General features: G+C 38.4%; 1 long non-coding RNA gene across 1 annotated transcript in view; it reads left to right on the top strand.

The window, feature by feature from the left end:
- LOC142830058 (uncharacterized) overlaps nucleotides 1–18,530 on the top strand; it is a 50,053-nt gene extending 31,523 nt beyond the window's left edge. The window contains exon 3 of the long non-coding RNA XR_016349795.1: nucleotides 18,076–18,530. This is a non-coding gene — a long non-coding RNA (uncharacterized LOC142830058). The remainder of the gene's footprint in view (nucleotides 1–18,075) is intronic.
- The last annotated feature ends 2,081 nt before the right edge of the window (nucleotides 18,531–20,611 follow it).

Genomic DNA, 20,611 nt, shown 5'->3' on the forward strand with positions numbered 1-20,611 from the left:
AATCCTCGTAAAATGAGGTTTTCCTAGTTCGAACTAAGCGCTCCGCTAGTTCGATTCAAATTCGAACTAGCGGAGCGTTAGTGTAGGGGCTATGAATGTTAGTTCGAACTAACGTCCGTTAGTTCGAACTAACATTGTAGTGTAGACATACCCTTACTTGTACGTAACCCGGGGACTGCCTGTAATAGGAACATAACTGATATGGTTTCAATTCACCCATTTTCTGAAAGCAGGCCATTTCTGTAATACTTCCTCATATCAGATGTAATAAAGCATCATCCTAAGAATGGATAAACGAGATGTTTCAATTTTATCCTTTTGTTTGTACACAGATTAAAACATGATCCCCATTGACTGTAGCCTATAATTGAATCAAGGATTCTGCTGCTGCCACGAGGTGTTGGAGTGACGCGTGAGTGGTTTATGAGCAGCAGCAGCAGAATCTGAAGATTAAATTGCATCTTTGATCTTCAGGCAGTGATCATGAATTTCTGTTGATAATATATGGACACCAAACTAATAAATATATAGATAATTGTAAATAGAAAATCTGTAGAAGGAAATGGTTTAGTTATGGCTCAGCGAACTGTACATTATACTATTTCTATAGAAGAGTCAGAAGCAGACGGATCACTCACAATTTGCATGCAGGATTTCATTGGAAATATTTTTCATATATAATTCATTAATAATTTGCTAAGATTATTTGAAATAGAAATCTCAAGCTCTAACTTGATGTGGTAAATTCCCTTTTATCTTTTTAAATATCAGCACAGTTGTGAATGAGGAAAATTTCTTTTCTCCTACATTTCATGTGCAAGTCCCAATTTTCTTACTGGGTTCCAACATACCCTGGTCTCAAAACACTCATGCACAGCTGCCACTACATATATTGCCGCTGAAAACTAAAACTAGCTAAAATAATCATTCCCATTCCCAGTATCTTTAAGAGGATCTGTTTTAGGCAGTGCTTGACATATCTTGTTTCTTTAGGGAGCTTGAATTCCTATTATAAAACAGCAGCAATAACAACAACAAAATCAGTCTTTTTGCCCCCTCTTGAGACAATATTAAATACTATCAAAAAATTCCTGTGTCAGAGAAAAATCATTGCACAAAAAGTGTTTAAAGTTTCTATGTTATTACCCATAATAGATATAGGATCTCTATATTTTAATGTGTGGAAAGCAGAATAGATTATATAAAAATACATTACAAAATATGACTATAAAGTAAGATGCTATTTTCATCATTCCATATGCATGAAAAGAAGAGTGAATGAAATATAAGCTAACAAAAGCATTTGTGTGTGTGTGTATGTTCCAATATGCCCAATAGAAATTTTTGCTGGTCATTTGTTTTTCTCTTCCACATTTCTGCAGTAAGTGTCACTAAAACTCAATGACTCAAGGGCCAAATCCTTGACTGATGCAAATCAACATAAATACACTGAAGTGTGACATGTGGATACTGGTGTAATTTCAAAGGTGTTTTGCACTTGAAGTTTCCTCTAGCATGAACAGAGGCAAAGATTACTCAGCTATTTGTGAAACCAGGACACTTCTTGTTTGGAGCCTAAATATACTTAGGAGATTAACTTTAGGTTTGAAAATTTGGCTTTAAATTTGAAATCCTGTATTGCCTGGTAAATATGAACCTGTGTAGTTTCACAATAATTTGTTTTCAGATTGCAGCTGAAGGGTGAAATACACCCTGTGTGGAGCTTGTAGATTGGCTATATTCCACTGAAGTCCTCAAAATAGGATTTCAACTGTAGTCGGGTGGTATATAGACCTGATGCTTGTCCACTGCACAGGAATTTAATCAAAAGAGAAACACGCACACACACATACACACACACACACAGAGAGAGCGAGCAAAGCTACGCTGGGCACAATATGCCATTGAGGAAAATAATAAAAAGGACATAACATGGGGGAGGGAGAATGGGAGGAGACACTTATTCCTGTTTGTTTCTTTTTCAGAGACGCGAGGTCTAATTTCCTTTGACAGCAGGTTATGTTGCTATATCTCCATGGCTTCAGTGAAATAACTCCAAATCGCTCCAGAATGCACGAGTGGAGTTCCAGACCTAGTGTGTTACATTTGTAGTCACAGCTATGGAAAAGCATAAAGGAATATAGAAGCTGAAATGGCTTAACTCCACTGAACTCTATGCCAGTTTTCACCACCAGAGAATCTGTCATAGTAATTAATTTGAGAAAAATTGTATTCCCTCCCTCTGGGGCATCTGGTAATGGCCACTGTCAGCAGACAGGACACTGGGCTAGATGGACCTTTGGTCTGACCCAGTATGGCCACTCTTATGTTCTAATAAAACCAGGGCAAATACCACAAAAATGTTTTCCATGAATATTCATTCAAATTTTATCAGGCAGGAACTTATCTGTGCACATCTTCCTTTTGTATTTGCATTCTCTCAGAAGTTGTGCGTTGGAGATTTACTTTCTTCATTACTCACACAAAGAAAATCTTCAGCTCTGTACTTCAGATTTCACGCTAGATAGGGTATGTTTTAAATACCATGGGAAACTACATGATACAGTAGGGTAACAAGATTCCCAAAGCCCCACACTATGTTCCTGACATTGATGTAATTCATTGACGCAGAAAAGTGTATGAAAAGAGTCTTTTTCAGCAAAGACTGCACACAAATACAGGGCATCTTACATGAACTACTTCTGTATTCAGAATTAGTGGAAATCTCATGGGAGCAGGACTTATAATGAGATTCTTATTAATTCCTTCTTGTAGGAAGCAAGAATCTTGGATTATTTGAAATTGTGTTCCATACCATCTATAATGAAGAAGTGTAGCATCATGAGAGGGGGAGCAAAATCCTGGAGAAACATATGAGGGGGGAAGTATAGTATTTTGTACCTCAAGAAAAAATACATTTTCATTTTTATTAGCTCAGAGAGAGAGTAAGAATCACTCTACATAGCCTGCTGGTTAGCACACACATCTGAAATGAGGAGACTTAGGCTTCAGTCCCTCTTTCAATTAATAGTCAATTATTTATACAAAGTGAAACATTTCTAATAGGAGAAATTGAGAAAGCTCTACTTGAGAATAGCCTGTAGCCCAGAGTTTGAGCAGATTGGTGTGATAAATCCAGGTTAAAATTGAGTAAAAGAAGAATATAACATTGCTTTTCCTCTGTCTTTCATTCAGGAGCAGGAGGATAGGTGTGGCCTGAGCATACCTATAGGATTGGCCCTCACAGGAGACCTACATGGGAGTATGCCTACAAGGCTAGGCAGCTGAGCAGTGGTTTTGTAAATTCCAGTGGTCCCTCTATGATGGACTTAAGTGCCTCTTTATGCATAAGTTTCAGAATCTGACACATAGAGTTTCATCAAAAGTAATTGAAATCACTGGCGAGACTCCCATTGTCAAGAATGGGCTTTGGATCACATCCTTAAAGCTTGATCCTGCACTCCTTCTACACATACAAGTACTACTGAAGTCTGTGGGAGTTTGATGTGTGCAAAAAAGGCAAACTGGTTTCCCAAGTAAAGACTGTAGGATTTTGCTCTTTAATAGTATTCTGACAAACAGATTGAACAAAGATGGCTAAAAATTGAAGTGCATTCTCAAGTTTAAGCAGAGCCAGGCCTACCAGTAGGGGAAAGGGGCAAGGAGGGCAATTGCAGAGGGGCCCAGCATTTCAAAGAAGCCCAGAGCTCCCGGTAGGGTTGCCTGGTGTCCGGTTTTGAACTGAACAGTTCAGAATTTGAGCTTTCTGTTTGGGATACAAATTGAGAAAATATAAATGTCCAGTATTTTCTAAATAAGATGTAATGTAGACTGTGATGTAATGTCAAGATGTAATGTAGACTGTGATGTAATGTATTTTTGTTGAAACCATCTAGCAACCCAGCTGCTACCACTGCTATTTTGACTCTAGCCTCTGACCCTTCTACCCTTGGCCCTGCCCCTTCCCGGGGCGTGGAGCCAGGCCCTCCTTCCATCTTGCCCTATGGCCCGCACTGGCTGTTGGCCCCACTGAGTCAGCAAGCACGACTTTGAATCCATACTCTGAGGACTATGTAGTGCAGACAGCTCATAGAAATGTATTTCATGGCTTGCAGCTAGAGTTGGCTCTGTGGTTAATACTTGCTGCTGGTCAAAGAACTACTTTCAAATATTCATAACAAGATGTAAGCTGCTGCAAGTTTTTAAAAAAGTAAGTGAAAGAGAGAGAGAGAGAGAAGTTATTTCAACAGGCAAGCTCCATTCTATTCTAAGGTTACGGCTGTATAATTAATGGCATTACCAAATGGAGCTGAAAGTATAGAGTCTGCAAATAGCTAATAACTAGGATTAGATATATGCACTCCTGTCTTCTTTCATGTTCTTATGGTTTCTGTACCTAACTGAAGTCAGTAGGATTTTCCACATGATGTTCTCAAATTCAGAATTGATCATTGACATTTGTTGCTTGTCTCTTGTAGAAAAACTCTTACCTCACATTTCTGGAAGAAAAAAATACTCTTATTCTAGATTTCTAGGATAGATATATTAAGTAAAAACAGTGGAAGTGCATTTTTAGATAGAAGGATAGGTTGAACAATATGCATGCCTTTTTCATAGCCTGACTTCATATACTTTTACTGTCACAGTTATATAGCTAAATCCATTGAACTGTTAAAGAAATAAAACTCCCTTCAAAAGTATGTAAAACAGTAGTTTATGGAGTAATGCAGCAGAATGGTGGCAAATACTTTCAAGTGAATCTTTCTGGTATAAAACTCTTTTGTGAATCCAAAATCTCTTCAGCAAATGACCGGTAGACTACAATACATCTGTTAAAGGGATTCAGTTTACAGGCATAGAGACTGTGGTTTTAAACACTATCAAAATGATTTTAGATTCATCTGCTTCTTTTCTACAGTAAAAATTATTTATATAGTATGCTTAAAAAAGAGTAACCTGAATATCTCAAATCTCCTCCTAACCTTCTCCAGTAAATAGCAAAGCATTAGCTCTATGAGCACCTTAGGATCCAGCCTTTAATTATATCTTCCCCATGTTTACATGAACTTTAGTTTGCTTTTCAAAAGCCTCATGGAACAATTCCTGCAGCTGACCTGTGTGTAGTGGTGAATTTCTCCATAAAGTGAGTATTGATGAGCTGAAAAGTTCAGTGAACAGGAAAATTCTGGTGCTTTTATTGCCAGTGTGACAGGTTACTTTATTACCATGCCTTTCACAGCAATTTAACAGTTACCCTGGTAACGGATTCAGTGAGGTAATGGGATCACAGGCATTAGAGAAGAGGAAAGGCTAGCTATGAGAGAAAACCATCTGCTGGCTTATGTTCTCGGGGCTGTTTGCTCACTAAGAGCTCCTGACAATCATTGTACTTGTATGTAAATGAGGCAGGTTAAACCACAGGCCTGCCCTATTTAGCTGTACTCTGGTGATTTGTCTTTCTAATTCTATTGAAATAATAATCAGGATTTGTTTCTGATTAATTAACTAACCTTTTGGTAAAAAGATTAGATAACGAAATTGCTGCCTATTCAGAGATAATGAGATTTTTATTACTCTGTCAAAGGCGGGAGAGGGAGAGTACATTTATGTGTCACCAGCCACCATGTCAAGAGAGGAAAATAAAGATTTAAATCTTTTTGTCAGACATTTATTTTTCTCCCCAGATTAAGTGTGTGCTTAATTCCATGGAAACACATCATCTAGTTTAATGCATTTATGAAGACCTTTTAAAACAACAAATAAAGCAATAAATGCATTGTAGACCAGGACATTTTTGGTGCTAATTTGTTTAAAAAAATGTGTCCTAATGGAAGAGAAACACTTGGAAATTCAGAACACTGCCTGGTCTGTGTGGGTGTATTTATATAAGTCTGAGAGTGTGAAGAAAGCAGTAAAATCTCAGTATGAGCACTTCAAAATGACATATGTAAATAGGCTCTTTTATATCCTATCGTTCAGACATGTCTAATACTTGTAGTAAAATTCATCTATCTGCAAGATTTTTATCTCTATTAAATGCCAGTCTGTGGCTGACACGTGGAAATAATTAAATAAAAAATATATTGTTTAGTACTTCTCCTTCAAGAATATAAGTGTTTCACAAGCTCTTAGTGCTATCCAAGACTGTAAGACAATGAACAACTGGCAGTGTTGAGTCTGGAACTCAATTGCCCTGAGTAAAAGTTGTATACTCCAACCACTAGATTTCCAGCCCATATTCAGTTATTCTTCTAACTGAATTAGCAGAACCAAAAAGCTAATTTTTTTTAGCTAGTGATTGTCACCTGAAAATCATCAGTGAATATCAACGGGTCTGAGTGGTATTTTTAACTTTAGTAATAGTCCAGCCTTTAAAGCTCATTTTGGGTCTGGAGCCACACAAAATGCAGATTTTGTTATGCAATATCTGTAAAATGCATGCATTGCTAAATAAATGGCAGATGCATAAATCTTTTGGAGCATTTTGCAACCTCTTGCATCATGACACACAATGTGAAATATAATGTAAGTTTAAATTATTGGTGAATGGAAGTGGAATGACTACACATTGTTATTGTGCCAGATAACTCTTGTGGTTTTTAATATATATTTAAAGTCACAATTAAAGCTGCAGACCTGCAAACTTTAATTCAGTATTCCTTAATTAATAAATCACTAGAAAGAAATGTGATAGTGCATTTCCTGTCATGCAAACAAAGCAAGGGAAAATATAGAATATAGCAGAGTATTTTGCAGAAGAGGAATTAATGAATGCACTTTCAGATTTGATGCAACACTTACATTGGTGACATTTGGTATGCTCTATTGCTTTTACTTTTGTACATTAACATGAAAGGCTTTCGTATTCTGAAAGTCTGTTTCTCCACCAGAGTGTATATGGCTGAAAGCCAGTCAGAAACTCAAGCCACTTAGAGGAAAAAAAATCTGTTACTACATAGATCTGATGCTGAGCTACCCTGTCCCCATATCTTGTGGTTTTCTTCTCAGTTTGTGGTTATTTCAAATTACAAGCAGTCATTTCTCCCTATTGGGCTTATTTCATATTACAGCCCAGACAGAGAATAGAAACAAGAAGTTTTCTTCTACCAAGAGAAACTCATTCTCCCGCAAAATTTCTTAATGTAAGATTTCTGATCCTTGGTAAGGAAAGCATATATTTGGGATGATACTAACTGATAAGCTTGGTCTGTCTCTTGCCCTATTTATTTTTTTAAAGGTGAAATGTAGGCTTAATATTAATGGTTATTAAAATTAGGAAAATGTTTTATTGAATGAGCTCAGTAAAGAATAAATATAGTTTTCCATTTTCCAGACAATGACATCTGCAGCTCTACATTTTCATGAAATGACTATACTTAACAAAAACATTACTTCATTTTCATGGTATTTCTTTTGTGCCTAGGAGCTACCCTGTAATTGTTCACTTCAATTACAACATTACTATTTTAAACTGAAACCCATTTTATCTGCATGCCAGCTTTTTATTTGTTTTACCAACTATATCTATTTCCATTACTGCAAGGCTGATGGTTTGTCTCAAGAGGAAATCAAATCCATTAATTCAGAAATTTCAAGCACGGCTGGCTCTGCCATAAGCAGCATTTCTTATGCTAATAGCAAATGTGCTGAGACTGAAAAGAACTGACACAGCTCTGTTTTTTATCATAACTTAAGCATTTATGTAAAAAGGCAAATCTAATAGTATGAGGAAACTATAAGTGTTATATATATAATTCACTTTTCTAAGTTCTGCACAGGACCATAGTTTGTGCAACAGTGGCTTACATCACCCTGACAATGTTTTCAGCTTAATGGACATATTGGGTAACATTTTGATCTTGGTTACCCCAGTGTATCTGGAGTACTTCTATTGACTACAGCACAGTTACTTTGGATTTACACTGTGGAAATTGAAATCAGAATCTGTCCTTTCCTATTAAGCCAGAACACTGGCTCAGAATCACAACAGACCCATCAAATTTAAGTGTGTGTTCATGTAGATAGATGCAGATATATACACAAAGAGAAATTGAAAAGACAACAGAATTTGGTTAATTTAAAAGGTATTTTAGGTATTTCCAGGAAACATTGCCTGCCCCAGAGATGTAAAACCCACTTTCCTTCCATCTCCTGCTCATTTAACGCACTTAATTCTGTTGTATCACATGGACTGTGTTCAATTAGATAGCTTAACAAGATAAACTGACTTTGACCCAGAAAAAACAAACCTGATTGCTGCTGAGTTCTGCATAAGCTTTTCTAGGCATCGTGACCTGTTTATGTCAAAGCAAAATGTAAGGGGTCTCTATCATAAGATCTGAATCAGTTTCTGAAATCTTTTTTTTTTTAAGTGCAGAAAGCACTCTACCATCTTTGCCCTCCATTTTCACTGTAAAACCTTTCAGTGCTGTAAATCAGATCTCATTGGGAGCTCTTATACACTGGCTGCCGATAAGCTGTTGAGAAGTAGACAGGGCTTTTAGGAATTGCTGAACCATGAAGCTGACCTGCTTAGTGTTTTGTTGTAGGCTATTAAATCCAGGATTGGTGTTTTAAGATGATTCTGCTTTCTTCTTCCATTGGCCTGGTTAAGCAACTCTACCCCCAGCTCATTATTTAGCTGATTAAAATAAAAACCAGAATGAGGAACCTGCTGTTTGAGAATTCTACTGTCACCCATCAAATTAATGAGAGTGACTTACGCTGACGTACTTTATAGGCTTCAGCAATTTGACACTAATTTTGCAGCTAAGAAAAGCTTTACTAACTGTACACACCACTCTGCTTTTGTTTGTGGGGAAATGTGATTCTTTTTCTCCAAAAACAAATCCAGTCTTTTGTGAAGATGCATTATTTGGTCGACACGTTGTAAATGGATCACAGTTGTGCAGCACAAGCGCTCTTCATTTTTTTGGTCAACAATTATAAAAAGGCTTCGTTGACATGGTAATTGAATATATTTTAAACAGTAGTATCTTTTGAAGTCTTGTACAGTGTTGTAAATATGGCCATTTGTTTTTCCACCAAGCCTATTGCTAAAAGGAAAAACCACCAGGTGAGAGAGTTGCTGCACGCTTGCAAGCGTGCATGTGTGGATGCAATACATAGAGGCTGTGTCTACATTGGCACCCCTTTCCGGAAAAGGGATGCTAATGTAGACTTTGGAATAGGCAAATCCGTGGGGGATTTAAATATCCCCTGCGGCCTTTGCATTAACATGGCTGCCGCTTTTTTCTGGCTTGGGGAAAAGCCGGAGAAAAGCGCCAGTCTAGACGTTATTCTCCGGAAAATAAAGCCTTTTCCGGAGGATTTCTTATTCCTACTTTCAAGGCTTTATTTTCCGGAGAATAACGTCTAGATTGGCGCTTTTCTCCGGCTTTTCCCCAAGCCGGAAAAAAGCGGCAGCTATGTTAATGCAAATACCGCGGGGGATATTTAAATCCCCTGCAGATTTGCCTATTCCAACATGCTACATTAGCATCCCTTTTCCAGAAGGGATGCCAGCGTAGACACAGCCAGAGAGAGATCCCCAGTGAAACATACTTAAAAATAAAACCCCAGTAAATTTGGATATATTTATATATCCTAAGTTAACCCACTGCATAAGCTTTAAGGGTGATGGACATGAATTAAAGCCTAAGGAGAAAAAAGAAAAGCACTTGAAACCAGAGATGGACTTACATTGCAAAGTTCAACTCTGAAGCCAGTTTTTGCAAGGTCTGAGTGTTTGGAGTTGGAAGTGTTTGAATCTAAGCATTGTTTTAGGCCCCTGCATTAGAGTCCAAGTCAACTTCAGTAAAGTTAAATAAACTATTTCCACTGATTTGAATGTGTTTTGAATTGCTCAGTTTATTCTGAGGGTTTCAAAATTTGAATTTAAAAATCTAATCTGTATCATCATAATAAGAACTAAACAGATATTTTTCTTTTTAACTCACAATTTGAGAGGAAGCTGTGAGAATCAAACAAATATACCCCACAAACAAGCCATGTCAAACAATGGAGTATACCTTGTTATAATAAAAATGGAATTGAGTTATATATCACGCACCCAATTAGTTGTGTGAACTTTGTTTTCTGAAAATATTTTTGTCTAACCCTTTCCCCCATCCTCCCACTTGCCGTGTTTGGCTATATCTACACTTCGGGGTTTTTCTGGGGTACCGGAGTTATCCCAAAAATCTCTGCTGCGTCCAGGGAATGCGTCTGCTTTTCCACTTTTTTTTGCAGAAGAGCAGACACGCTCTTTCAGAAGTCCTGACTTCCTCCTCCCACAAGGAAGAAGGACTCTTCCAAAATAGGAGGTTTTTCCGAAATTTGGCCCAGTGTAGATGGAAAAACCTCTTCCAAAAAAACTATTGGAAAAAGGTATGCAAATTGTGGAGTGCTATTTGTGTACCTTTTTCCAATAGATAAGACATAGCCTTTGTCCTCCCTCCCCCTTTTTTGTTTGTTTGGTTCTTTTAGGGGAAAGGAGTGGAATACAAATCAAGACTCAAAACTCAGATCAAATACGTGGTTCAATCAAAAGGGATTTGAGTCTCTTCCTAATTTCGGCAGCTGTGCATAGGACAGACTGTATTTCTTGTTTCCTAGATTATGCAAGTGTTGTTTCCCTCTCTTTATTTTCTAGGCTTACATTACACTTCAAGCCTAATATGTGCATTCAAGCTTGCAATGATGAGCAAGCTTATAGGGCTGTAAGATCACAGGCTTGGAGGGAGTTGTTTACCAGGGTACACACAACTTTGATGCTCAATTTGCTGCTGTTCTCCATCTATAGAATGGTAAAATAATAATGCTAATAGAACACAATATTTTAACAGCTATATTTTACTGGGACATTTTCACACTTAATGAGAAGAGAGAATATTGTATTTTGTTTGTAATTGTTCAATGCAAATGCAGAGAAATCTAGACTGTTACTATCGTAATAACTCACTTTTGACAGTGTAGCCATCAATTATTGTACTGGTATTTTGCAAACCACATGACTTAGAACAGCAGTAGTTTCTTAATGTCATTATTTCCAATTTAGTTAATATAGGTCCTCTATTAATAATCAATTTTGTAACTAACATTTTCAGCCTCAGAAATTATCTATTTAATCAGAAATACAATGGGTATGTATTCAGATAATGTAATTTGGATACAGGATAAAAAAATATTGTCATTCCTTAAGCTTTATTACACCAAAGTACCATTTCCTAGATCCAAACTTCTTTTAACAAACCTTTAAATATACATTCAACTTAATTAGTAAAGCTGAACCTCATAGCAATACAATAAAATAGAAAGGTCAAATAAAACACATTAGTAATCTTACATAACAAAATATCCTTCTCTCTCTCCAGAATGTGTAGCCTTCAGACAGTTCTCATCTTCCTGAAAACTTGAGGAAGAGGATGGCTGTGTGCACTTTGACAGTCAACAGATTCAAGTTCCTTTGGACCATTGATAGGTAGAGTAAGTTACAAAGTCATGGGCCAATGATAGAGAATGCCCCACTAGCTGGGAAGGGGATTGCAGTCTGAATTCTCCTGTTGATCACAACTCCAGTAGCATCATATGGAAAAAATGATGAGTCTCTCAAATAGGCAGATCCCAAACTATTCAGTTTTTATTTACTTGAATACATACAATACTTATGGATAAACAGGTCCTTGTACACACATACCTGAATAAATCAATATTTCTCATATTATTTTAATGTATTCAGCCAAATTCATATCTAGTGCTAATACAGAGAGTAAATCACCTCTAATGAAAGCCTACGTAGATACTCACTATGGCTGTGAAACAAATTCATCCCTTGTGCAAATCTGATGAAAGTCGGTGGTACTTCTAGTATTTTCATGTTTGTAAGTACTGCTGTTGAGACCAACAGAACTATTCAGTAAAGCTGATTGGGAATTTTTTAATTAAATCTTCGTTGTTGTCGTTGTTGTAAAATGCCAATTTGTCAGAACCAAGCTGAAGAATTGGTTTAAATGAATTTCCTATTTTTAAAAAAATCTATAATAGCTGAAAAGGAGTTTAATGGTTCATTAGTCTTTGTATGGACCACATACACAGAGGTAAATTTCCACCCTATTTATGTAAATAAGGTATTTTATTCCCCCTTACGTTGACCTTCAGGACTACCAAAGTAATACCTAACTGTATAACAGCAACTGCTAATGTGTACTGCATAAGAATATTCCTTGGCCAAGTTGGTCAGCAATAGCCAATCAACTGTAAAGCTATTTACATAATACCTTAGGGGTCTTTTCTCACATCAGTGCACTTGCAGATTTCTCATTTACATTAATGAAAGCTATGTGCAGACATGAAAATAAAAAGACTTCCTAATTAGAAATAATAGAAGATCAGGCACTTGTGGCTCTTGAAAGGTGGTGACAACTATGTTTACTTTAAACTCAGTTAACATTAGGAACAACAGATAAAAATAAAACGATGTGAAATGAGTAAGTTACTTTATAGTTTGAAGAGTTGTATAGCATGCTGTGGAACATCTTCATTTATAATCATTGTGGTTTTACTCCTATTACTTTGCTGCAAAATGGGCTCCATAATTTAAAGGAAATTGTAGTGGTATAGGGTAGCTATGTGAGCAAACATGCTCAGCTCGGCTGCCCTGATTATGCAATTTCCACAACATGACAATTTGCTAAAACACAAAAATGGGAGTGATTTTGGTCACTGGTTTGGATGAGCACAATTGTTGTAGGTAGCATATCTCTCAGTTCATACATTTAATAGTTTGACAACTTGGACTTTTATGGCAATAAAAAAGTTAGCAGGAAAGACTTTATATAAACACTAGGAGGGAGAATCTGTATATATTATTGCTTCTTTGAATTCCCCCAGAAAGGACAGAGATTATGTCCCTAGATGTATCTGCATTTGTTTGCATATTTCTTTCTGCATAACATCTTTTAAATACAGCCTTTTCTTACCCATCTGCACACCTATAATTCTCATCCAAACTTCTATTTTCTGTCTTAATTGCTGCAGCATCTTTTTCTCTGATCTTCACAAATGAAATCATGATCTGCTCATAGCCATTCAAAATTCAGCTGAAAAGAGCATTTTTCAAACCTATTTCTTTTGACCATATTACCCTTCTGTTGGCATCCCTCTATAGCAAGGGTGGCCAATACATGGCTTGTGAGCCGCATTGAGGTCTTCAAAGAAAAAATTGTGGTTCCCGTACCCGCACTTCTTACAGTGGCAGCGTGCTTCTGTCTGAAAGAGCCAGAGCCAGAGTTGCGGCATCCTGTGCAGGCTTCAAAATGGCCACCTTAAAAGAGCAATGCCTGCTCTATTCTGAAAACATTTTTTTGTTTGTTTGCTCAACCAAACGTGGTGTCTGGGATATTTTTGCTCAACAATTTTTTTCCCCTCAGCTCTTTGTGCTGTATCCACCACTATTTTGGTTCTTTATCTATAACAGGTTGGCCACCCTTCCTCTGCAGTCTTCCCCTTCTCTGTTTATCAGATATAAACTGCTTGTCTTCACATTCCAGGCCATTTGCTCTATCTCCATTCTGCCTTTAATTGCTCATTTGCTATCAAGATATGGACTCCTGATGCTAGTTTCCATCGCCCACTTGTTAAATTTTCAAACAAGAACCTTCATGGATTTTTTCCAAGCTGCCCCCTTTACTTGGGAAGAGCTCCTCATAAACATTGCAAAGCTATCTCATCCACATCCACCTTATTCCTCCTCAGAACTTTTCTCTGATGTGACACCTACAACAAAAGACAATAGCTTTGGCAAAGCTGCTGGTGTGCTGAGACCACGGCCTACCTATCATGTAGTCCAATCTTTAGTCATTCTTCCTTCCTTCCCCACAGAACTGAACATGAGAACCACTCTTTCCTCCTGCCCCCAGGCAGATAGCTGTTGAAGTCAATAGGAAGCTTTTCTTTAACTTCAGTAGGCTTTCAATTAGGCCTACGGTAAGCAGAAGATTCATTGCAGGGGAGTAGAGGACAAGTGGATAAATTTCAGGCTAGAATTTACTTAAGATTGTAAGGTAAAAAGTGTTGCTTTAATAATTCTGTACCAGTTTCAAACAAGAATGTGGAATCTTTAATCAGATAACTCTCTTGAAAGAATTTGTTTAAAGGTTAATAATGATTGCGAGATTAATAATCAGATAATTTTTATCTGAACTAGTCAATGCAAGAAGTACATTAATGGCACATAATAAACAGCTGATTCTTATTTTATTGACCAAGAAAAAACTACTAGAAGAGTTGCTTTAAAATTTTGAAAAGCGCCTAAGTGACTGGGGAACTAAAGTCCATTTTCAATTAACTTAGGCACTTAGGAACCAAAATCCCAGTGGCTTTCAAAGGATTGATTTTGGGCCCTAAAAGTCTAGTCAGGTCCGTAGTAGGAGTCTCAGAATCACCTGGATACCTAACTTCCATTGATTTAAGCACTTCTGAAAACTCAGTCCTTGATTTATGTTGTAACTATGATCTTAAAAACAAGAACTTTATTGTTAACAATATGGAGAGTTTCTTTTAACGCCTTAACATTCTAAACAAGCTTCAAAATGTTCATATTGTAACTGAAGAAGGGCAATACTGGGACGGCTCTCACACCTCAGAAGCTGCCAGACCATCCCCATGCAGATGGGACAATTTAAAAAGGCATTAGTAGAGCAGAGGGAAAGGAGTGAGGAAGTGAGGTTGAAGCCTGGAGCTGTGGGAAGAATGACATGTTTGGAAGTGGTGATCCCTTCCTCCTATTCTTTTTCAGGGTTGGGAACCCTGACAGGTCAATAAAATAAGAATCAGCTGTTTATTATATGCCATTAAATGTCTGTTTAAAACTAAATTTTTTTGGGTGTGCAAATGCAGAAAAAATATTTTAGTGAGCACAAAAGGGTCTTCAAGTAAACCAAAGGTAATTCATCTTAAAGTGAATGAATGTGAATAATTTCAGCAGTATTCATGCATCCATTTGGGAGGCTTTAGAAAGAATGCTTTACATCCAATATCTAATGTAGCTCTTTCCTGAAGGTGTTGCTCCAGGGTGGCTGGAGTGGGGGAGAGAAATCAATCCCAGTCTTCCCCCTGCTGTCCAGAGCAGGGGGGAGAGCGACTCGGGTGGCACACCGTTCCTGCCTCCCCCTGGCCAGTCAGAGAACACTTACTTGGGGAAACAGGGGGTGTTCATTCCTACCCTTGTAGTCCACATTTACAAAAAACTACCCCCCGCCACACATAGAAATTCCTGTGTTTACTACTTGGAGTGGCTTTTCCCCTCTTCTTATAGGTTGGATCCTGTGTTGTTATTGCTGTTTGTTTTAATGCTGGTGCCTCCACCCTAAGGCTATGTCTACACTGCAGAGTTAAATTGGAAAAAGATACGCAAATTGTGAACCACAATTTACGTATCTTTTTCCACTTTTTTTTGGAAGAGGCTTTTCTGAAATTTGGCCCATCTACATGGGGCCAAATTTTGGAAAAACCTCTTCTTTTGGAACATCCCTTATTCCTCATACAATGAGGAATACAGGGATGCCGAAAGAACATGTCCGCTTTTTCGGAAACTATTCTGAAAAAGTGGACGTGTTCCTTGGATGCGGCAGAGCTTTTCCGTGATATCTCCAGTACCCCAGAAAATCTATGCAGTGTAGATATAGCCAAGTGACCTCTCTTTGTGCCTGAGATACAGGGGTGCTGCCCCTTGGGAAAATGAATATTGCTACCAGTGCTGGCAAGGAATATAGAACCCAGTACACAAGCAACAATCAAGCACATTAACACAGACCCCAGCAAAAAAATGACACACACAAATGTTAATAATATAACAAAAATGGTACTTTATAGGGAGCAGGAAAAGAGGATCTGGGGAAAGACAGAGTTAAGATTAACTAATGAATCTGCACTCTGCAGGGCTGGAACTGTCTGACTTAGGACCCACAACAGGTCAAAGACTCCATTTGTATGGAGGGGGAGTTAGAGATTCTTGGCACAGTTCTACTTCTCTCTCAGCTCAAAACTAAAATAAGAACTGGTCTCTTGGTCTTTGAGACAATCTATCCTTTCCACTGAAGAGCTGAGCCGTCTTGGCTCATCATCAACCCAAAAACTGCCTACCCTGCAGAAGCCTCACTATTCGCCTCAGCTGGAGTGTTTAGTCCAGTTTGCTCCCACTCCTGATTCCACACATGCTGGAAAATGGTGTCCTTGAGCTCTGGTACTCGTAGTCCATAAGGCACAGGACCCTCTAGAAGTAGGCTCAGCCCAGAATTCCAGGCGGTGACAGACTCCATATGGGATTGTGCAGGCTTGTAATTTTGTGCTAAGAGTCTGCTCCCTGATATAATTTCTATAAGTTTTTACCCTTGATTGATGTTCCCATAAATCCTTGGTGATATTAATAAAAGTTGATGCACAGATCAAAGGCACGATGTGGCTTTATATGAATTACTTGCTGTCATAGATCTAAGCAAATGGCCACCCACTAGGACTATTCTCGTTCTCCTGAAGCCTCATCAAGGTGAAGCAAAGGTTTCTCTTTTTATCTCTCTATCATATTCCCAGGGTATTGACTCTGCCGGTCCCCTATCTCAAAAATGGCACTCCTTATGTTGCCTTACCTACACCCTGGGTGCTGGACCAGTACTGACCCTCAAGATTCCCCAGGCATTTAAACCCATCAATTAGCAGACTTCTATCCCAACAAGTGTGAAGTTTCTGGTTTATATTCTAACATACTCAGGAGCACACAGCACCTGTGAATTGGTTAGTATCCATTTATACCTTTTGCACAGGCTCTAAATGATTAATGCTCTTTCTAGTTTAGTCCCATAAAACACAAGAGAGCACATCGTACAAAACAATAAACATATTAACTTGCAATGTCCTTCACAAGTTCACTTTCCATTTTGGAGTGTTTAGGGAGGGACCATCTGAGTTCAAGAACATAGGCAGGCAGGGTGTGACCTGTGTATGCACACTGTTACATTCTGGCTGGACTCTGCCCCTCACATGGAACTTCTATGATCTTGCTCTAACCCCGTGCATGCTGTTTCTTCCTGACAAGTCCTGCTGCATTTGTTAGGCTTCTGGTACATTTCTATTGCTCTAACTCAGTGATTTTCAAAATTTTTTCCTCATGATGCAGTTGAAGAAAATTGTTGATGCCTGTGACCCAACGTAATTTGACCAGAGTGCGGGTTCCTAGTTAGTGGTTCAGTAGGGATGCCAAGGTAGGCTTCCTGCTTCTCCTGGCATCAAGACTATGTTGTGCCCCAGAAGCAGCTAGCATCAGGTTCCCAGCCAACAGGAGTGTGGAACTAGTGCTCGGGGCATGGGCAGTGCGTGAAGTTCTCTCTTCCCCTCCCCTCCCTCAGGAGTTGGACTTGCTGGGCAGTCTGTGGTGCCAGAACAGGCAGGTAGCCTGACTTAGCACCCCCACTGGTCACCTAATCCCCCTACGGCAACAAGACCCAGTGCCTGACATTCCATGACCCAGTATTGGGTGCCACCCATAGTTTGAAAACCACTGTTCAAACTAACTCCAACACACCCTTTATGGCCAGGGAGGGGCAGCGAAGCTAAAACTGGATTTCTAAAGAGGCAGCTGCTTTTAGCATAACCTTTCTGAGATGTAAGTATCATTCTTAACATTAAGTATTTCCCATTATTTCTGTCTGGTGGGTACCTGTTAACAATGGTGGACCGCATATACAGGCAGTCATAGGATAGGAACTTTTCATAATACAATTTCACATCATCAGCCAGAATTCATATGTTGTATAAATATAGCCTCAATTCATCACATTTGCAGTATTGAATTGTGATATATGGCGTACAAATGTTTGCCTAGACTTGTCCTCTAAGGAGGGCTTCCTTGGAAACACAAAGGACTTTATCATGAAAAGGAATCATCTTGCTTAATTCAGAGCCTGTAAGTAACTTTAGGTTGGCTTACTGGTTCTTTCTTTCATGGCATTTTAAGTTAGTATTGTTTTGTTTGATGACTTTCATTATATGGTTTTCTCTGTACCTTCTGTTTTTACACAGGGCAGTCTGAAACGGAAGAACTGAAACATAATAAATCGAAATACTCACTGCTGGAGAGAAGGGATCTAATTCTGACCTCAGAGGAAGTGAGTCAAGTATGGAGGTAATGGGGCCCAGACTGAAATAAGAAAGAATATTTCCATCATTAAAATGTTTCTAAATAGGAACTGGGACAGGGATATCTGAATAATCTAACCATTTTTGACTTTGTGGGAGCTTTTGAAAACAATGCATATACGTTAGCTATTTTTTTTTCAGTATGGCATGTAGTTTTTATCAGAACATTTTGTTTTTATAGCAGATTCATGATCAAAAGACTTATAGATACAAATGGATTTGTCTGTAGGCTATCACTGCAGGTATTTCTGCATGCATCCATAGTATGAAATGGATAGCATAAAATTCCCTACCATTATATATACATTTATTATAAAAAATAAATATATTATTCCCAAAGTACCACGACTCCATATATTTCAGGGAAATCACTCGGCTGTGTCTAGACTGGCCAGTTTTTCCCGAAAATCAGCTGCTTTTCCAGAAAAACTTGCCAGCTGTCTACACTGGCCGCTCGAATTTCCGCAAAAGTACTGACTTCCGCAAAAGTACTGTAAGAAATCAGTGCTTCTTGCAGAAATACTATTCTGCTTCCGTTCAGGCAAAAGTCCCTTTTGTGCAAAGCTTTTGAACAAAAGGGCCAGTGTAGACAGCTCAGATTTGTTTTCCGCAAAAAAGCCCCGATCGCAAAAATGGCGATCGGGTCTTTTTTGCGGAAAAGCGTTTTTGCGGAAAAGCATCCATGCCAATCTTGACGCTCTGTTCTGAACATGCTTTTAACGGAAAACTTTTCCGTTAAAAGCATTTCCAGAAAATCATGCCAATCTAGACGCAGCCTCCTTGTTCCTGAACACATCAACTAAGGTCTGCTCAGAATCTACAACTGTACGAAACTTTCTGAACAAAACACCAAATCAGGCACATTGTGGGAATTCTAACCAGTTATCTAGAATCACAAACCTGATATCTTTTCCAAAACAGCAACCAAAGAGAGTTGGAGGTGAGGTATTAGAAAGATTATCCAAAGGAAGAGAAACTTAGTTGTCCAAGCAGAAGAAATAAATAAGCCTGTCAGTCAATATTTTTCATTTGTCTGTGTTGAACACATCACAAGGTCTGCAATGCTGTAATACTAGGTACATTAGTAAAATAGTTCATACTGTGTTAAAGCATACATTTCAAATGTATCCCTTGGGCTAAGGTAGTGAAGGGCAAACCCTAAAAGGGTCAAGGTTCAGATTCAATGTGTATAAGCATCCAAACACTTTGACGCTTACTTAAATCATATGAACTTTCTGAGACCCTAGCCTTCTTCCCCATCTAGTCTCCATTTTGCAGCAGCAGGATTGAGAATTTCACTGCTGCATCCCATTGTTTGGGGCCCTTTAAACTTTACAAGCACTCTGGAGCTAATGTGTGTCTGGGATTGTATCATCCCCGATCTCACTAATTGCTGTGAATAAACATTGTTTGCACCATGCTGTTCTTGGCACTTCTAATGTTTTGTGAGGTTAATGTTTCTTAGCCTTTGAAAGTTCCTTGTTCTTGTTTACCTGCCTAAAGTTTGACAGTGTCTGAGGGGAAAGTGGTGACTTTCACAGCTTATGCTGGACTCCTCTGAACTGATGCCTTGTGGGACAGCTTCTTCTTCCTCTTTGATAGGACAGATGCTGATAATCTACAACAGAGGATTTCATAAATGCTTTCTAAGGATAATTGAGAGGTGTTCAGGCACTGAGAGTCTTCATTATACAATAAAACAGTGAGATTGACTTTTAAATGAACTGAGGTAAAGGAATCTTAGGGCCAGATTCATTACAGTGCCAAACACGTTCTTCTGTCATTCTCGTTTGTGCCCAGCTCAGCCCATTAGCGTAAGCTGAAATCTTTTAGTTTTCCCTAATTTGCACCAGATTCCTGAGGTTCTTATATAATCTTACACCATTTGTGAATTGGCATAGCATAGATGCACTTCTGCCCTGAACACCTCCATACACTTTCTCCACTAAGGTGTAAGAGGGTGGGTAATTGGCATGAAGGCTATCTACATTAATTTATGACGCACGAAAGCTTCCCTATTAGAGGAGAATTCTACTAAGAGCCACATTTTATTGCTTTTACTCTGACTGAGTAGTGCAAAGTGGTTGGAACAGGAGGAGACAATCTATACCTTGGAAACTAGAAATGAAAGAGATTTATAAAGTCATATAATTCATCTCCTAGGCAGTGCAGGGTTATTTCCTAGATTTTGGCTCACTGTGCATGTGAGCTTCAGAGATCAAGAGAGGATGCAAGTAACATTTTTCTTTTTGAACTCTCTTGCAGGGGAGAGTTTGTGTCTCCAGAGAATAGAACCATGAATGCATTCAATTTATTAATTTAAGTATCAGGCTTAGTCTACACTTTCAGGTTTTGTCACCAAAAACCCTTTTTGGTGACAAATCCCAGAGAGCGTTCACATTACAATGCAACGAAAGTT

Source organism: Pelodiscus sinensis, chromosome 6 (assembly GCF_052426305.1).
Source record: "Pelodiscus sinensis isolate ZL-2025 chromosome 6, ASM5242630v1, whole genome shotgun sequence".
Taxonomy (NCBI): Eukaryota; Metazoa; Chordata; order Testudines; family Trionychidae; genus Pelodiscus; species Pelodiscus sinensis.